Here is an 18,666-nt window from a genome sequence, read left to right as displayed (position 1 = left end):
AATTTCTTGTTTTAATACTGCTGTGATCAGAAAAAAATGCATGGTATGATTTCAATCTTCTTAACTTTACTGAGGATTGTTTTGTGGCCTCATACTTGATCCATTCTGGATTATGTGCACTTGGAAAGAAAGTGTATTCTGTTGTTTCTGGATGGAATGTTCTGTATGTCTGTTAGGTTCTTTTGGACCAAGGTGTCCTTAATAGACATTGATTATTGATTTTCTGCCTGAATGATTTATCTAGTGATGTAAGTGTAGTGTTACATTGTATTACCGTCAATTTCTTTATGTCTATTAGGTAATTAGGTATTTAAGTGTTCTGGGGTTGAGTGTATAGATAACTGTTATATCCTCATGTTGGGTTGATACTTTTATCATTATGTAATGCCCTTCTTTGTCTCCTGTTATGGAATTTGTTTTATTTTTTTTTTTTTTTATTTTTTATTTATTTATGATAGTCACAGAGAGAGAGAGAGAGGCAGAGACACAGGCGGAGGGAGAAGCAGGCTCCATGCACCGGGAGCCCGACGTGGGACTCGATCCCGGGTCTCCAGGATCGCGCCCCGGGCCAAAGGCAGGCGCCAAACCGCTGCGCCACCCAGGGATCCCTGGAATTTGTTTTAAAGTACATTTTGTCTGATACAAGCATTGCTACCCAGCTTTTTGTTTCCATCTGCATGATGAATATTTTTCCATCTCTTGAATTTCAGTCTGTATGCATCTTTAGGTCTGAGGTGAGCCTCCTGTAGGCTGTATATAGATGGGTCGTGTTTTTTCTTCCATTCACACCACCCTTTGTTTTTTGATTGGAGTATTTAGGTAATTTCACTTAAAGGTCGTTATGTACTTATTGCCATTTTGTTACTTGTTTTCTGGCTGTAGTTCTTCTTTGTTCTCTTCATGATTGATGGGTTCTATAGTGTTGTTTGGCTTTTTTGTGTGTTTCTATTACAGAATTTGGTTTGTGGCTACCATGAGGCTCCTATATAACATCATAAGCACACTGGAGTCCATATTAATTTGAAGGTCATTTAAATACATTCTTGGTTGGAACAGCTCTGGTGGCTCAGCGGTTTAGCACCGCCTTCAGCCCAGGGCCTGATCCTGGAGACCCGGAATCGAGTCCCCCGTAGGTCTCCCTGCATGGAGCTTGCTTCTTCCTCTGCCTGTGTCTCTGCTGCACTCTTTCACTCTCTCTCTGTATCTCTCATTAATAAATAAATAAAATCTTTAAAAAAATAAAAAAAATAAAAACATTCTTGGGGCAGCCCGGGTGGCTCAGCGGTTTAGCCCTGCCTTCAACCCAGGGCGTGATCCTGGAGACCCGGGATTGAGTCCCATGTCGGGCTCCCTGCATGGAGTCTGCTTCTCCCTCTGCCTGTGTCCCTGCCTCTCTCTCTCTCTCTCTCTGTGTCTCTCATGAATAAATAGGTCTTTAAAAAAAATTCTTAAAACAAACCAAAGAATCTTTTATTTTTCCCCTTCCTCTTGTTTTTACTCCTTCCTTCACATTTTATATACATGTTGTAATATTTTATATTTTTATTCACCATTTTCTCGTGTCTAATTATGGCTATTTATTTTCCACTTAAAGAAGTCCCTTTAGAAAAATCAATTTAGATGAAATCAGAGGGGGAAGGTATTTGATAGAATGAGCACTGGGTGTTATATGCAACTGATGAATCACTAAATCCTACCTCTGAGACTAATAATACACTGTATGTTGATTTAATTGAATTTATTTATTTTTAAAGAATTTATTTATTTATTTATTTATTAATTATAGACACAGAGAGAGAGAGGCAGAGACACAGGCAGAGGGAGAAGCAGGCTCCATGCAGGAGCCCGACGTGGGACTCGATCCCAGGTCTCCAGGATCAGGCCCTGGGCTCTGCAGCGGCGCTAAACTGCTGCCCACCAGGGCTATGCGATTTAATTGAATTTAAATAAAAAATACCAAAAAAGAAGTCCCTTTAACACCCCTAAAGCTGGTTTAGTGGCGTTTATCTTTGGTCTGGGAAACACTATCTCTCCTTTAAATCTGAATGATTACCTTGCTTGTAGAGTATTCCTGTTGTAGTTCTTTTCCTTTTAGTACTTTGAATATATCCTGCTACTGCCTTCTGGTCTGCAAAGTTTCTGGTGAAAAATCAGTTGGCAGCATTCTGGGATTTCTCTTGTATGTAATTTGTTTTCTTTTGCTGCTTTTAAAATTCTCTAGCATTACTTTTTGTCATTTTATGTGTCATGATGTGGACCTCTTTAGACTCATTTTGTTTGGAACTATCTGTGCTTCTTGGATTTGGATGTCTATTGCCTTCCCCTGGGTTATGGAGGTTTTCAGTTATTTCTTCAAATACATTTTTTACACCTTCCTCTCTTTTCGTGGGATACCTATAATGCAGTTTATGGTGTCCAAGAGATCTCTTAATCTATCCTCATTTAAAAATTTGTTTTCCTCTTTGCTGTTGAACTAGTGTGCTTTCCATTGCCTACCTTCCAAATGGCTGATAACATTCTTCTGCAGTAGCTAATCTATTGTTGATTCTTTCCAGTGTTTTTTTGTTTTTCTATGCTTAAACCCTGAATGGTGCATTTTTGTATTTTCTACCTATTTTGAGGGTCTCAGTTCATCCACTCTTTTCTCCAGTCCAGTATCTTTACAATCATTACTTTAAAATTTTTTTTAAGATTTATTTATTTATTCATGAGACACAGAGACAGAGGCAGAGGGAGAATAGGCTCCATGCATGGAGCCTGATGTGGGACTAGATCCTGGGACTCCGGGATTGGGCCCTGAGCCAAAGGCAGATGCTCAACCACTGAGCCACCCAGGTGTCCCTACTTTAAATTCTTTTTATCAGGTATATTACTTATCTCTGCTTCATTTAGTTCTTTTCTGAGATTTTTCTTTTTTGTTTTAGAGCATATTCCTCTGTCTCCCCATTTTGCTTGACTTTATGTATTTGTACAGATTACATGGAACAGCTATTTCTCCTAAAATTGAAGGAATGGTCTTTTTTTTTTTTTTTAAAGATTTTATTTATGAGAGAAAGAGAGAAAGACGGGCAGAGACATAGGCAAAGGGAGAAGCAGGCTCCCCATTGGGAGCTCGATGCGGGACTCAATCCCAGGACACAAGGATCATGACCTGAGCCCAAGGCAGACACTCAACCACTGAGCCACCCAAGTGTCCCTGAAGGAATAGTCTCGAATGGACACAGCCTGGTGAATTTTGCTGGCTGACTGGAATTGTGGCTATATATGCTAGTTGTTCTAAACCACAGCTTCTTACTGAAAGTAATTATAATAAAAATACAATTTGAGAAAAAAATGAAAAAAGTAAAGACAAAAAATAAGAGAAATGAAAACGAGAAATTAAAAAAACTGTGGCCTACTTTCAGTACCCCAGCACTATAGGGCCTAGTGTGGGCTTGTGGACTGTGGACTCACTGAGGTCGCAAGCTCCTTGCCAGCCAGGTCCTGTTCTGGTCTCCGGTTTTAAGGTAGAGGGGAAGAAAGTGTTCCTGCAGCTCTTCAGGCCTTTTATTTATTTTTAAGTTTTTATTTATTTGTCCAAGAGAGATCACAAGCAGAGGGAGGAGCAGGGAGAGGAGAATAGGCTCAATCCCAGGTCCTGGGATCACCACCTGAGCTGAAGGTAGACGCTTAACCAAGTGAGCCACCCAGGCACCCCTTTTTCAGGCCGTTTAAAAATTGTAGCTTTTTTGCGCGTGTGTCCCAGCGTGACTGGGACTGGCGTTTGGCTTATGAACCAAGACTTGCCGAGATCACAAAATCACTGTACTAGATCTTCCTGTTTTGGCATCTGGACCCTGTTCCTGTCTGGGCTTTTAAGGCGGAGGGGTAGAGTATGTTTTATGTCTCTTTGTTTAAGGTCTCACCGAGATCCTCCACGCTCAAGTCCAGTATGTTTATGACCCTTACACTTGGAATTCTTTATTAGGCACACTGCTTATCTCCATTTCAGAATTTAGTTCTGCTGTGATTCTGTCTCCCTCTTTCATTTGGGACATATTCTTCTGTCTCCTTATTTTGTATGTTTTTGTTTCTATATATTAGGAATATCTGCTGTCTCCTGATCCTGAGAGTAGCAACCTTATGAAGAAGTGGTCCTGTGGTGCCCTGTAGCACAATGCCCATGGTCACCAGAGCCAGGTGCTCCATTGGGGTCTCTTACGTGGGTTGAGTGTGCCCTATTGTTGTGGCTGAGCCATGTTTGCAATTTGTGGAGCTGGCTGCAATGGCCTGCTTTGCACACTATGGGTGCACCTGGCAGGGTTGTCCAATGCTGTTGAGGGGCCTGAGGCTACCACAGGCTTGTGATCTTGCAGTGTCAGCATTCATGTTAGCTCTCTGCACTTAAATCCTTGTGCTACAGTTGAATGCACACTGAAATGCAGTGTACTCCCCCTAAGCTGCTTCTGTTGGTGGGCGTGGCCAGACCAGGTAACTTACCCCAGTCCTTTTGCTGGGGCTGTAGTTGCACCTAAAAGCAGGGCACTCTCCTTGTGCTGTCAGCTAAAAGACTTGGCTGTTGGAACTCATGGCATGCTGGTTTGTGAGGTTATCTTTCCCCCTTACCCAGGACAGGAGTCACTTTTGGAGTGGCTTTAGTTCCTGCAGAAGCTGCATGTAGGGTGTCCCCAAGTAGAAGCCTATTTGGAAAGATGCCCGAGAATTTGGGTGGATTTTAGTGGGGCTGGTCCGCAAGGGAACATGGGGACAGGGTGTGTAGTCCTAAGATAGGTAGAGTATTTGTGCTGGTTTGAAAGAATCCAGCTATCTAGGATGGGGTAAGGGAAGAGAAATGGTGTCTGCCAGAAGTTTTGTTCTTGGAGAAGTCTCCTAAAGATTCCTGTCCCTCTAGCACATTTTAGTAAATAAATATTCAACAGGTATACTCCAAGTGTATTTTAAAAGATTTTATGTATTTATTTGAAAGCAAGTGAGCAAGCATGAGTAGGGGGAAAGGCAGAGGGAGAGGGAGAAACAGACTCCCTGCTGAGCAGGAAGCCTGACACAGTGCTTGATTCCAGGACAGTGCTCGATTCCAGGACTCTGAGATCATGATCTGAGCTGAAGGCAGATGCTTAACCAACTGAGCCACCTCTCCAAGTGCTTTTCGAACTCCTGCTTCAAGGTATGTCTTGGTCGTGTTGTTAAAGGTGGCTCTTTGAGGGAAGGGACTGTTTCCTTTCGCCCTCTGGCTAAGAGCTAAGCCCGATAATTAAAACACATGGATTAAAATAGGTTAAGGCCCCCTGATTTTCAAAGCCCAATGTTATAAGGACTTGTCTTCCCAGCTTGGGTCCGTCATGCCTGGGGCACTTGTGTGGGGTCCCATCCTCACTCTTCTGTGCTCATGGTGTCCCTCTCATTTGTGGTCAGTCTTACCAGTGCTCTGGGTTCCTATGTCTCTGCCCTCCTACCCTGTTTTGATGTGGGCTCCTATGATTGACTGTGGAAGATCTGTTGTGCCAGTCTTCAGGTTGTTCTCACATAATCTGCTGTTATCTCAATTTGTCATGGGGTGAGGTGAGCTCATCCTTTGCACCTTGGACATCTCTAGAGCACTTGTACCTTCTGTGCTTGATTTCTCTTCCAATTTTACAGACATGTGATTCTCATGTCTTCCATCACTCAAATCGTAAAGGTCCCTGCCTGAAACTCTGCAACAATTTCACACTGAAATTAGAATAACAGTAACACCTAAGCATAGTCAGCAATGAACAGGATCTGGCTGACGGGGAACTTGTGACCTCAGTGAGCCCACAATCCACAAATCCACACCAGCCCTTGTAGTGCTGGGGTATAGAAAGTAAGCCATAATTGTTTTTTTTTAATTTGTCTTTGCCCTGACCACTTGCTAGTTGGTTGCTTTGCCCCAGACACATAGGTTCTGGGCTTTTATTTTAAATATTATCAAAAGGCATATCATTCACAAAACATAAACTGCTCCATTTATTTAATTTTTTTGAAAGATTTTATTTATTTATTCATGAGAAACAGAGAGAGGCAGAGACACAGGCAGAGGGAGAAGCAGGCTCCATGCAGGGAGACCGATGTGGGACTCGATCCGGGGTCTCCAGGATCACGCCCTGGGCTGAAGGTAGTGCTAAACTGCTGAGCCACCCAGGCTGCCTGAAACTGCTCCATTTAAATGTACAATTGAGAAATACTGACATTACACTTGAGAAATGATCACTGCAATCAAAATAAGGAGCACATCCAGGACACAGGAGCCTTCTGTAAGGAAATAAAGATGTGAAGAAATGGTTAGAGCTGTGTATATATTTTTTAGAGCTGTGTATTTTTATGCAGGGTTTATAAAAAATATGATATTACAGGTCAAAGAGCATGAGTTATTTGTAATAAACGGGTAATTTTAGCAAGGCCTGTTTGTTCAGATTCTTTTCCGCATCCCTTCTTATTTAGAGTTAAGGATGCTTTTCTTCTCCAGCTAGAGGGAGGGCACCTATCAATCACATGGTAGTTTTACAACGTGTTTCAGGGAAGTAAGGCAAGGGATGTGGGGGAGGTCAGAGACCAACCTGTTTCTGCCATTTTCTCAAACTCTTTCAGCCTCAAATATTCAACATGCTAGGATTCCATATTTTGGGGTAACATGTTTTGTTTTAAACTCCATCAGTATACTGTACTACAATAAAGTAATATCCTGCATAGCAGAATATGGGATGGAGGCTACCTAATGCATGGAATCTGATGTGATTGTAATCACTTTTGTTTAATTTAGATCAATTCTTGTGTGGACTAGGCAAAAGGTAAATAGTAGCAGTTGGAATTTCAAGAGTGACAAGGCTTATTAAATGTCAGATAAAATAGCTTTAATCACATATCTTCTTTCTCTTTTGCAAAATCTTTTCAATATTGTTTCTATTATAATAAGCTTACTATAATAATCTACCATTCCTTCCTCATCACCTCTAATACATATGGAAGAAAAACACTGGCCCACTAATGAAATTAGGTTGCAGGAGGGATCTGGCTAGAAGCAATGAACTTCAGTAAATCCCCACTGCCTTCCTTCAGCCTTTACTTCCTGGTAGCAGGGCACTAGTTCTATGCTTTATGGTCTCTAAAGTCAGTCTTCTTGATAGCAACAAAAACCAAGTAGCAATTACACACGTTCTCTGCTTAGAGTGAGCTTTAATTAGTTTCTTTGAATTTTCTACCTCACTTTTTAAAAATGATACTCCTTCTTCATAGAGGCTTGGTGAAACAGGAGATTGACTTTGCATACTGTGTTAATGTCTTAGATAAATGCCTTTGAGGAAATGCCAGCTTTATGAGTATCTTAATGTTACTTACATTTAGATTGTCGCTTGCTTGTTTCACATAAGCTGCAATTAGGTAAGTTTCATTCTTTTGCATTGTATATTCTATAACACTTTGGTATAGTTATTTCTTTTCTGTTGGTGGGGAGGGATGAAGGATTGAAGCACAAATCAAAACTCTAGTTTTTTTTAGTCTTATGACAGGAAGAAGATAAAGTACTTATATACTTACATACAGAGAGTTCAAGTGTTATCTCTTCAAAATGAACTTTTCATGGAGATGAGATAATCACCTTTCCTATGTCACTTCTTACATTACAGAGCATCACAGAAATTACTTCAGGGCTTCTATAGAAATGTCTTAGCTCTTCCTGTTACTGGAATAGATTCTAAGACCTTGAACATAAAATGTTTGTGGGGAGCTGTCACTTTCATTGGTGGAAAAAATGTGTATCTAATGTTCTTGTTGTAAGCAGTAGCACATTCAAAATTTCCTTCGAGAATTCAGAATCCACTTAATTTTGGGCTGGCATTTTCACCAGATAATCACAATTTGATCCACTTGTATGTATCTATCCACCAAAGCTTTCTATAAACATATTTTGTCAAAAGCAACACTAAAAATAATAAAGACATTTCAGTACCCCCCTCACCAACATTTAGAATGTGTTGATCAGTGAAGGGGAAAACCACAGTCTACGAAATAAGATGTGTCTGTTCTATTTGGGGGTTTTGGGGATTCCAATTTGGGAGAGACAGAGTCAACTGAAATCAAGAGTGTGCTCTGGAGAGACCCAGGAGGTCAGGGTTCTTAAAGCAAAAAAGTTTTTAAGTTGTTTTAAACAAAATGTGACTGGTGCTGCTATAGCTACAGTTAGAATATATTCTGATTGGTTGTTAGAACTAGTGCTAGGCAGAAAGTCCCCTTATGACCATTCTACCATGTTGTGGATACCTTGGCTTTTAGCTGAGGACAGCAACAATTCTGAGAATTTGAGACCGGAGACATAAATCCTACTTCCTCAATGTCCTCCTGGTTCCATTATTAAATAACCCTCTTATCAATGCTTGCTCCTAATTTATTCTCTTCATTATCATTCCCCCCTTCTAATCAAGATCTTTCTCTATAATCAACCTTGGCTTTGTAGTCCCAATGTGATGCCTGAGTGGCCAACAGCCTCCTCCAGGTCCATCAAGTCCCGGGGTGGAGTGGGGGTGGGGAGGGCAGTGAGAGTGGAGAGAGTCTCCTGGTTGGTAGATCTTTGTGTGAGTCTTAAGGCTACATCTGAGCAACAAGGAGGTTTAAGGAAGTGGATCTTAGGCTATGTCAACTGAAGTTTCACTTGTCACTGTCAGTGAGTAGGCCTGATGAATATTTTCAAATCTTTTAGCAACCGTTATGTTGACATTTTGAGTAGAAGAACACTGGGAAATGTATGACATAATTTGAAAATAATAAGTAGGGTACAAATTAAAATAACAATAATACAATTTATAGACTTATTCTAATTAAATTCTACAATGTGATCTTATGTTGGAAAGCCCCAACCAAGCCCCAGCCAGAAAAAGAAACCGCAAAGGAGAGACAGTAGTCACTGATAATTGACAGAAAACCCTGCAGGGCAGCTATTATCTTCATAATCAGAAGGATCTTCATCATTATGGATAAGTCCCTTTTTTTCATGTGATGGGAGATCAGATGAGATCTGAGAATTTTAAGGGGGGAAATAAAGGGGGGAAATAAGGTGGCCCAAAAGGCCTTGGCTACTGATTCTCCAGCTATCTAAACAATTAAATGTCCGAAGAATACTGGTATATGCACAAAGATATATACTGTGGGGGTGCATGGAATACCAAGCTCTCAGTTTTATAAAGGAGAAGGGGGATAGCATCTAAGCAGGGATCAGAGAGCTTTGAATGTCCAGTTGTTTGGTTAAAGGAATATATTTCTTGTAAAAGAGCACCACTGAGTTGTTGAAAGATAGTATCAGGTTTGATGCATGATGGGTTGTTACATTCAAGTAGTGATATCCAAAAGACTTGGCATAATGGAGATGGACAGGTGAAAAGATTTCTATGTTAGAGCAGGTGGGAGATACACAATTTGTATAGAGGAAATCACAGGAAGGGAAGGAGTGGATTTCCATTTTTTGCTAATCGAAGTTCCGTTGACCCAGGAGGTGGTCTTTAATTTAGGGGGAGTGAGCATAAAACATCGAAGGTTTTCTTAAGGCAAGAATATCTTGACATGAAAAGTGATGGAGGAAGGTGTTTTGCTATAACTAATGGAAATATTTGGGACCATGGAGAAATTGTATATAGGTAACATTATGGGGTCATTATTATCAATAAAGGACCCAGTAGGAGTATGGTGACAAATCCAATAGAAAGGTTTCCAAAAGTAGCAAGGGACTGTGATAATTAAATTACAGCATTGCTTTCCCAATCAAAAGTGAAAATGAAAGGGAAGAGAAATAAGCCTCATAAGAATTGATATGAAGTATCTTATGAACATAATAGTGACCTGACCCTGAATCTTGTGAGGGTAGTGTACACAGATGTCATCTGCTTCCTTTTCCAAGAAAGGGTTAGTTTGAGGTCTCTGGTAGGTTTGGTGGTCCAGTTAGATGCTGAAGCCTTTTTAAACTGAGAAATATGAATCAATGAGTACATGCCTTCTAATTTAGCAGCACCATGACTGGTCAATAATATTTGGCGTGCTCCCCTCTAGCAATGCTGGAATGAATCTGGAGGTCTTTTCCAATCAACCATGTCTCCAGGTTGAAGGCCATGATGTTTGAGGTCTTTATCTCCTAGGAAAAGGCCGTGATGTTTGAGGTCTTTATCTCCTAGGAACACAGTGTGAAAAGACTGTTGTACCAATTTCTCATTTCTCTGAAGGGTCTATATCAATCCCTTACAACAAGTCATCACCTTACCTTTAAAAGCTGGGTTCGTATGCACCTTGATCTAATCTCATTGGTCTTCCAGTTACTATATCAAAGGGCGAGAATATCTCCCATTGGGAGTGAATCTAAGATTTAGTAGTACAGCCACTCTGGAAAACTGTGTGGAGGTTCCTCAGAGTTAAAAATAGAACTAGCTGAGTGAAATAAGTCAATCGGAGAAGGACAAACAGTGTATGTTCTCATTCATTTGGGGAATATGAATAATAGAGAAAGGGAATATAAAGGAAGGGAAAAGAAATGTTGGGAAATATCAAGAAGGGAGACAGAACATAAAGACTCCTAACTCGGGGAAACAAACTAGGGGTGGTGGAAGGGGAGGAGGGCGGGTGTTGGAGGGGAATGGGTGACGGGCACTGAGGTGGACACTTGACGGGATGAGCACTGGGTGTTTTTCTGTATGTTGGTAAATTGAACACCAATAAAAATTAATTAAAAAAAATAAAATAAAATAAAAAATAAAAATAGAACTACCCTACAACCCAGCAATTGCACTACTGGGGATTTACCCCAAAGATACAGTTGCAGTGAAAACTTAAATACCTGCACCCCAATGTTTATAGCAGTCATGTCCACAATAGCCAAACTGTGGAAGGAGCCTCAGTGCCAATCGAAATATGCATGGATAAAGATGTGGTCTATATATATAATGGAATATTACTCAGCCATTAGAAACGACAAATATAATATCAGAAAGGGAGACAGAACATGAGACTCCTAACTCTGGGAAACGAACTAGGGGGGGTGGAAGGGGAGGTGGGTAGGGGTTGGGGGTGACTGGGTGATGGGCACTGAGGGGGGCACTTGATGGGATGAGCACTGGGTGTTATTCTATATGTTGGCAAATTGAACACCAATAAAAAATAAATTTATATCAAAAAGAAAAGTTAAAAAAAAAGAAACGACAAATATGGGCAGCCTGGGTGGCTCAGCAGTTTGGCACCGCCTTCGGCCCAGGGCATGAACCTGGAGACCCGGGATCGAGTCTCACCTCAGGCTCCCTGCATGGAGCCTGCTTCTCCCTCTGCCTGTGTCTGCCCCCCTCTCTCTCTGTGTCTCTCATGAATAAATACATTAAAAAATCTATATATATATAAAAAGAAACGACAAATACTCACCATTTGCTTTGATGTGGATGGAACTAGAGGGTATTATGCCGAGTGAAATAAATCAGTCTGAGAAGGACAAACATTATATGGTCTCATTCATTTGGGGAATATAAAAAATAGTGAAAGGGAATAAAGGGGAGAGAAAATGAGTGGGAAATATCAGTGAGGGTAACAGAACAGGAGAGACTCCTAACTCTGGGAAACAAACAAGGGCTGGTGGAAAGGGAAGTGGGCGGGGGGTTGGGGTGACTGGGTGATGGTCACTGAGGGGGGCACTTAACGGGATGAGCACTGGGTGTTATGCTATATGTTGGCAAATCGAACTCCAATAAAAAATATATACAAAAAAAATACAACAGTAATAGAGTGATTGTTATTATACAGTTCAAGTATTTTGAGGAGAAGGGGACAGAAGACACTGGTTGGGTCTAAAACTGATAAGCAAAGCCTGAACAGAGACACACGGGATTTTTTCTTCCCTCCAAACCAATACTTTGGGGGAAACTGATCAAATCATAGAGGGTGGAAATGAAGTTGCTTCTATAAGCCCTCAGAGCAGCTCTACTGTTGAGATGGGTGAAAGAATCCTTTCACTGGGGTACTTGAAATGGAGACTGGGAAGGTTGACTTAACCCTCGTCTTGGGTCAGTCTTCTTAGTTTTAGGCAATCTTTTTTAAATGTCCCAGCTTTTTATAGTAATGACAGGTGCCTCTTGGAATAGTGCCATAACCCTGAAATGGGGATTTATGTTGGTTAGCTCTTAACTGTTGAAGGTTCATAATCTAGGTGGCTTTCTTTTTATTAGACTCTGATTAAGTTCAAGCTAGTGGACTAGCAGATTAAAGAGATCAGCATAGCCTGCCAATTTTAAATGAGTTCTCTTTATGAGTAATGATAGTTCTTCAAATAAGCCATCAATAAAGATGGAATTAAAAATGGCAATAGCAGAAAGGGCAGAGTTTTTGGCAAAGACTGTCTCTAGTTGTACTAGTTATAATAATTGAGAACAGATTCAATGAGTTTTTGGGAAAAAAATTCAACAATGTAGTCCATCTATGGATTTTGGGAAAGTCTTAGGAATAGTTTGAGTCTCAGTTTAAGGACATTAGTTCTGCAGTAGCTCTCCATTTGGAGAAATCATCTAATATTATCCCAATGGGCTAGATGCGTGTAGTTCCTAGCCTGTCCTTTATCAACTACCATTATGATTGGTTGATATAAACCAGAAAAAAAAAACAGGCTCATATGTTTGGATCACAATGGCAAATTCCTCAGCGTAAAATTTATGAAGGTCTTCAGTGGCTTTAGGGAATTCTTTAGCTATGGGGTGTAATTCAGCCTTTGACCAGGGAGTGAAGGAAGTCTAGGCAACTCTTGCTTCCCCAGGCTTAACCCTCCCCACCTTCTTGTCCCACTGAAGGTTAAGGGAGCTTTAGGTCTTGTAGGATCTGAAGAGGGTTGAGGGTCTGCAGCATAGGAGGAGAGCTGAGCTAAGGATGGATATAGAGGAAAAGGAGATGGACTAGTGGGGTGAGTGAACGAAGGGCAAGTTTGTGAATATTTGGCCTAGTTTTTTTTTTCTTTTTTTTTTTTTTAAATTTTTATTTATTTATGATAGTCACAGAGAGAGAGAGAGAGGCAGAGACGTAGGCAGAGGGAGAAGCAGGCTCCATGCACCGGGAGCCCGATGTGGGATTCGATCCCGGGTCTCCAGGATCGCGCCCTGGGCCAAAGGCAGGCGCCAAACCGCTGCGCCACCCAGGGATCCCTAGTTTTTTTTTTCTTGATAGTCTATCATAAGTTTTATTTTATTTTATATAAATTTATTTTTTATTGGTGTTCAATTTGCCAACATATAGAATAACACCCAGTGCTCATCCCATCAAGTGCCCCCCCTCAGTGCCCGTCACCCAGTCACCCCCACCCACCTCCCCTTCCACCACCCCTAGTTCGTTTCCCAGAGTTAGGAGTCTCTCATGTTCTGTCTCCCTTTCTGATATTTCCCACTTATTTTTTCTCCTTTCCCCTTTATTCCCTTTCACTATTTTTTATATTCTCCAAATGAATGAGACCATATAATGTTTGTCCTTCTCCGATTGACTTATTTCACTTAGCATAATACCCTCCAGTTCCATCCCCGTCGAAGCAAATGGGGGTATTTGTCCTTTTGTAATGGCTGAGTAATATTCCATTGTATGCATAAACCACATCTTCTTTATCTATTCATCTTTCGATGGACACCGAGGCTCCTTCCACAGTTTGGCTACTGTGGACATTGCTGCTATAAACATTGGGGTGCAGGTGTCCTGGTGTTTCACTGCATCTGTATCTTTGGGGTAAATCCCCAGCAGTGGAATTGCTGGGTCGTAGGGCAGATCTATTTTTAACTCTTTGGAAATGAGGAACCTCCACAGAGTTTTCCAGAGTGGCTGCACCAGTTGACATTCCCACCAACAGTGCAGGAGAGTTCCCCTTTCTCCACATCCTCTCCAACATTTGTGGTTTCCTGCCTTGTTAATTTTCCCCATTCTCACTGGTGTGAGGTGGTATCTCATAGTGCTTTTGCTTTGTATTTCCCTGATGGCAAGTGATGCAGAGCATTTTTTCATGTGCTTGTTGGCCATGTCCATGTCTTCCTCTGTGAGATTTCTCTTCATGTCTTTTGCCCATTTCAGGATTGGATTGTTTGTTTCTTTGCTGTTGAGTTTAGTAAGTTCTTTATAGATCTTGGATACTAGCCCTTTATCTGATAGGTCATTTGCAAATATCTTCTCCCATTCTGTAGGTTGTCTTTTAGTTTTGTTGACTGTTTCTTTTGTTGTGCAGAAGCTTCATATCTTGATGAAGTCCCAATAGTTCATTTTTGCTTTTGTTTCTCTTGCCTTCATGGATGTATCTTGCAAGAAGTTACTGTGGCCAAGTTCAAAAAGGGTGTTGCCTGTGTTCTCCTCTAGGATTTTGATGGAATCTTGTCTCATTTAGATCTTTCATCCATTTTGAGTTTATCTTTGTGTATGGTGAAAGGGAGTGGTCTAGTTTCATTCTTCTGCATGTGGATGTCCAATTTTCCCAGCACCATTTATTGAAGAGACTGTCTTTTTTCCAGTGGAGAGTCTTTCCTCCTTTGTCGAATATTAGTTGACCATAAAGTTGAGGGTCCACTTCTGGGTTCTCTATTCTGTTCCATTGATCTATGTGTCTGTTTCTGTTTGGCCTAGTTTTCTAATTCTGAAAGCCTCTTGGAAAGATCTGAATTAACTCTAAACTTTTGTTTTTTTCTTTTTTAAAGATTTTTATATTCATGAGAGAGAGAGAGAGAGCAGAGACACAGGCAGAGGGAGAAGCAGGCTCCCCACAGGGAGCCCGATGTGGGACTCAATCCTGGACCCTAGCATCCTGCCCTGAGTCAAAGGCAGGCACTCAACCACTGAGCCACCCAGGCGTCCCTAACTCAAAACTTTTGGAAGCTAACCGGCTACAGGTAAGCAAACTTCTCAGTTTTTTTTTTTTTTTTTTGAGGCCTCTAAGATACCGATTAAAAGAAGCTTTCCACTGGCTTTGTTTGGTTTTACAGCCTTTTTTCCAATTGTGTACAGAAGTGAACTAATTTTTGCCCCATCACAGCCAGTGGAGTTTTCAATCATCCCAGGTAATAGGAGTCCAACAGGGCAAAAATTTACAGCAGCAAGGACCATATTCTTTAAACAGAAAACTGCAGGAGTCCCAGAAGAGGGGGTGGCACATGGGAAATTCTGCTTCTAAGAAGGGTTCTTATGTGTTCCCAAGAATTAGTACTCAGACTACTAAACTAGAATCTTCCACTAGGAAACATGAAGACCGAATCCTCTCCTTGAATATGAGGACAGAAGCCAGCAAGACAGAACACCCAACTATAGGCCGAGATGACTTAACTGCCATGACCCAAAGCCACTCTTGCAATACCTTACTCAAATCCATGGCAGTGCTGGAGATGGCAGCAAGTGCTGGAGATGACTGCTGGTCACTTTGGATCCCACTCCTGACACCATGTAATATTGAAAGGCAGAACTGCAATCTGTAAAATAAAATTTGTACGTTTATTGTGGGTCTTAGGGTTTGCAATCTGGAAGACATAGAGTCACTAATATCAGGTGTGCTCTGGAGAGACAAAGGGAATTTTCATAAGTTGTTTTGAATGAAATGTGATTGGTTGCTAGTAGTGCTAGGTGGAAAGTCCATTTATGTTAAATTCTTCTTAAAAAGATTTTATTTATTTATTTATTTTATAGAGTGTGTGTACAACTGTGTGTAGGGATGGGGGTGGAGTTAGAGGAAGAGAGATTTTTTAAAAGATTTTATTTATTTATTCAGAGAGAGAGAGAGAGAGAAAATGGCATAATAGTACCTATCTGAAAGGGCAAGGCTGAGGATGAAGAGCATCTAGTCCCGTTCCTTTTTTGAGAGAGAGGCAGAGACTCAGGCAGAGGGAGAAGCAGGCTCCATGCAGAGAGCCTGACATGGGACTCGATCCAGGGTCTCCAGGATCATGCCCTGGGCTGCAGGCGGCACTAAACCGCTGCGCCACCGGGGCTGCCCTCTAGTCCCGTTCCTGGCATCTAGTAAACTCTATATAAATGGCAACTTCCATGGTTACTCACACTGGGGTATCCATGAACAGAACATCTTAACTTTGAAATTTTTTTTTTCAAAGATTTCATTTATTTATTCATGAGAGACACAGTCAGAGGGAGAAGCAAGCTCCATGCAGGGATCCTGACGTGGGACTTGATCCTGGGTCTCCAGGATCTGGCCCTGGGGTGAAGGCGGCACTAAACCACTGAGCCACCTGGGCTGCCCAGAAGAGAGATTCTTAAGTAGACTCCCCGCTAAGGGCAGGGCTCAATCTTAGAACCCTGAGATCATGACCTGAGCTGAAATCAAGAGCCAGACACTTAACGATTGAGGCCAGCAATAATTCTGAGAATTTGAGACAGGAAACATTAAGTCCCACTTTTCAATGTCCTCCTGGCTCCATTTTAAATAATCCTCTTAGCAATGTTTACTGTATTTTATTTTCTGTTATCAAATCAAAGAACTTCTGGTTCTTCTAGTGACCATCTGTATTCCTTCTCTTATTCTGAGTCCTTTTAAGCGGCAATCTAAACTAGTAAAAAAGAAGTCATAAAATGATGGGAATTCATTGTAAGATCTGATCCACCAATTTGGTTGTGGTTTTAAAAGTCACTTATATTTCTTGGATCTTAGCTTCATTAAGAAGAGGGGATAAGACTGGTGGACTTTTAAGAAGACCTCTTCTCACATACCTCGAATCTGACCGTGTGATTAATTTTAAATTACAAGTAGATTACACACCTCCTTGCAAATAAACCATTTACAGAAGGAAATTGTGGACAGTATTCTTGTGTGGGCACTACGCTCAAAAAGCACAGGAGAAGCTAATTTTAGGAGGGGAGATGGGAATATGATATGGATTTAGAGAAATCTTAATACAGATAACTGAAGCTGCTGAACAAGCTCACATCTTCTTCACTGACCATGAAGACCTCATAGTGCTTGAAATTTAAATATACTAGAGAAGATTTGGATAAACCAAAGTGGGATATTTTCCAGGGACTCAAATACGAATGGATGAAACAATTATATTTTAGGTTTGACTCCCAACCATTATTATTATCCATATTGCTCACCCAATCTTTCTTTAGAGTTGGATCTAAATGACTTTTCATAATTATAGACTCTACAGACAATTCGACCTACAAAGATGTATCACTTTTAGAAACAGAAATCACATCACTGGCATGTGTGTATAGCCTTCCAAAATGACCCAGGGTGACGTCTAACACAAAGGGGAAAAAGATGGAAGAATTCTATTTATATAGCCAGGCTTAGGGTGTGTTCACTCTAAGTTTTCAGGCTTCTTTGAACCTATTTTGAAGCCTGATGAGGAAGGGTTGGGATAGGATGCAACAGATCAATCAATGTCCCTGGTGGAGGAAAATCTTAAGACAAAAACAAATAGGACTTTGTTAACATGTTCACTGCATGTGTAACATGTAATAACATAAGTGCACATTGGGAATACCCAGCAATGAGTAACCCAAAGGGGTGGTTCAAATTTGGGCTTAGAAACCACCCTAGGCTAAACAAGGAAAAGGAATTTTGAGTTTCTGGTGAGGGGCAAAGGAGTGGAGGCAAGGTATGGGTAGGTAACCAGGAAAAGTATGGTAAACAAGGGTTGTTTAGTAAAGTTTTTTAATAGAGATTTAAGTCATGCTGTCTGCATTGATAAAAGCTGATAAAAGATGTCTATTAAGTGTTGGCAAGGATGTAGAGAAAAGAGACCCCTTACATGTTGTTGGTGGGAACGTAAATTGGTACAGCCACTAGGGAAAACAGTATGGAAGTTCCTCAAAAAATTAAAAATAAAGCTACCATAGGATTCAGTGCTCCTACTGGGCATTTATCTGAATAAAATAAAATCACTATCTTGAAGAGATTATTCACAATAGCGAAAGCATGGGAACAACTTAGGTGTCCAATATAGAGGAATCGATAAAAAAAAATGTGATCTGGATATCACAATTGGATGGCACTGATAGAATACTCAAATGAATGGACATTAATGCAAATTAGAATCTTCTATAGCCTTCATTTTCTAATATCCAAAGAGGTGCTTCTTAGCGTAAAATGTGATATATATGTATACTATACCCACAATGGAATATTATTCAATCCTAGAAAAGAACAAAATGTGACCACTTAAAACATGGATGAAGTTTGAAGGCATTTTGCTAAGTGAAATAAGTCCGAGAAAGACAAATACCATATGACCTTTCTTATATGTGGATTCTAAAAAACTAATTCAGGGCAGCTCCGGTGGCGCAGCGGTTTGGTGCCGCCTGCAGCCTGAGTGGAGCCTGCTTCTCCCTCTGCCTGTGTCTCTGCCTCTCTCTCTGTGTGTGTGTCTCTCATGAATAAATAAATAAAATCTTTAAAAAATAAAAATAAAAAACTAATTCAAAGAAACAGAGTAGACTGGTGATTACCAGGGGCAGGGGTGGGGGAAATAAGTAAAGGTGGTCCAAGGGTACAAACTTACAATTATATAATGAGTAAGTTCTAGAGATCTAATGTACAGCATGGTGACTATAAGTTGATGGTAGTTGTCAAAAGATCTTAAAAGTTCTCACCATACACAAAACAGCTAACTACATGGCAGTGACTGACTGATGTGTTAACTAACCTTACTGTGGTAATCATTTCATGAGATG

At 40.8% G+C, this 18,666-nt stretch overlaps 1 long non-coding RNA gene across 3 annotated transcripts in view; it reads left to right on the top strand.

Moving 5' to 3' along the window:
- Positions 1 to 16,771, top strand: part of LOC140596077 (uncharacterized) — a 114,956-nt gene extending 98,185 nt beyond the window's left edge. For all 3 annotated transcript variants that reach the window (XR_011998111.1, XR_011998110.1, XR_011998109.1), the window contains 2 exons: positions 14,685 to 14,876; positions 15,221 to 16,771. This is a non-coding gene — a long non-coding RNA (uncharacterized lncRNA). The remainder of the gene's footprint in view (positions 1 to 14,684; positions 14,877 to 15,220) is intronic.
- Positions 16,772 to 18,666: the final 1,895 nt, after the last annotated feature.

The sequence above is a fragment of the Vulpes vulpes genome, chromosome X (genome assembly GCF_048418805.1).
Source record: "Vulpes vulpes isolate BD-2025 chromosome X, VulVul3, whole genome shotgun sequence".
NCBI classification, from domain to species: Eukaryota; Metazoa; Chordata; class Mammalia; order Carnivora; family Canidae; genus Vulpes; species Vulpes vulpes.
Note: the sequence above shows the minus strand (reverse complement) of the source record. Positions and strands in the feature narration are given on the sequence as shown.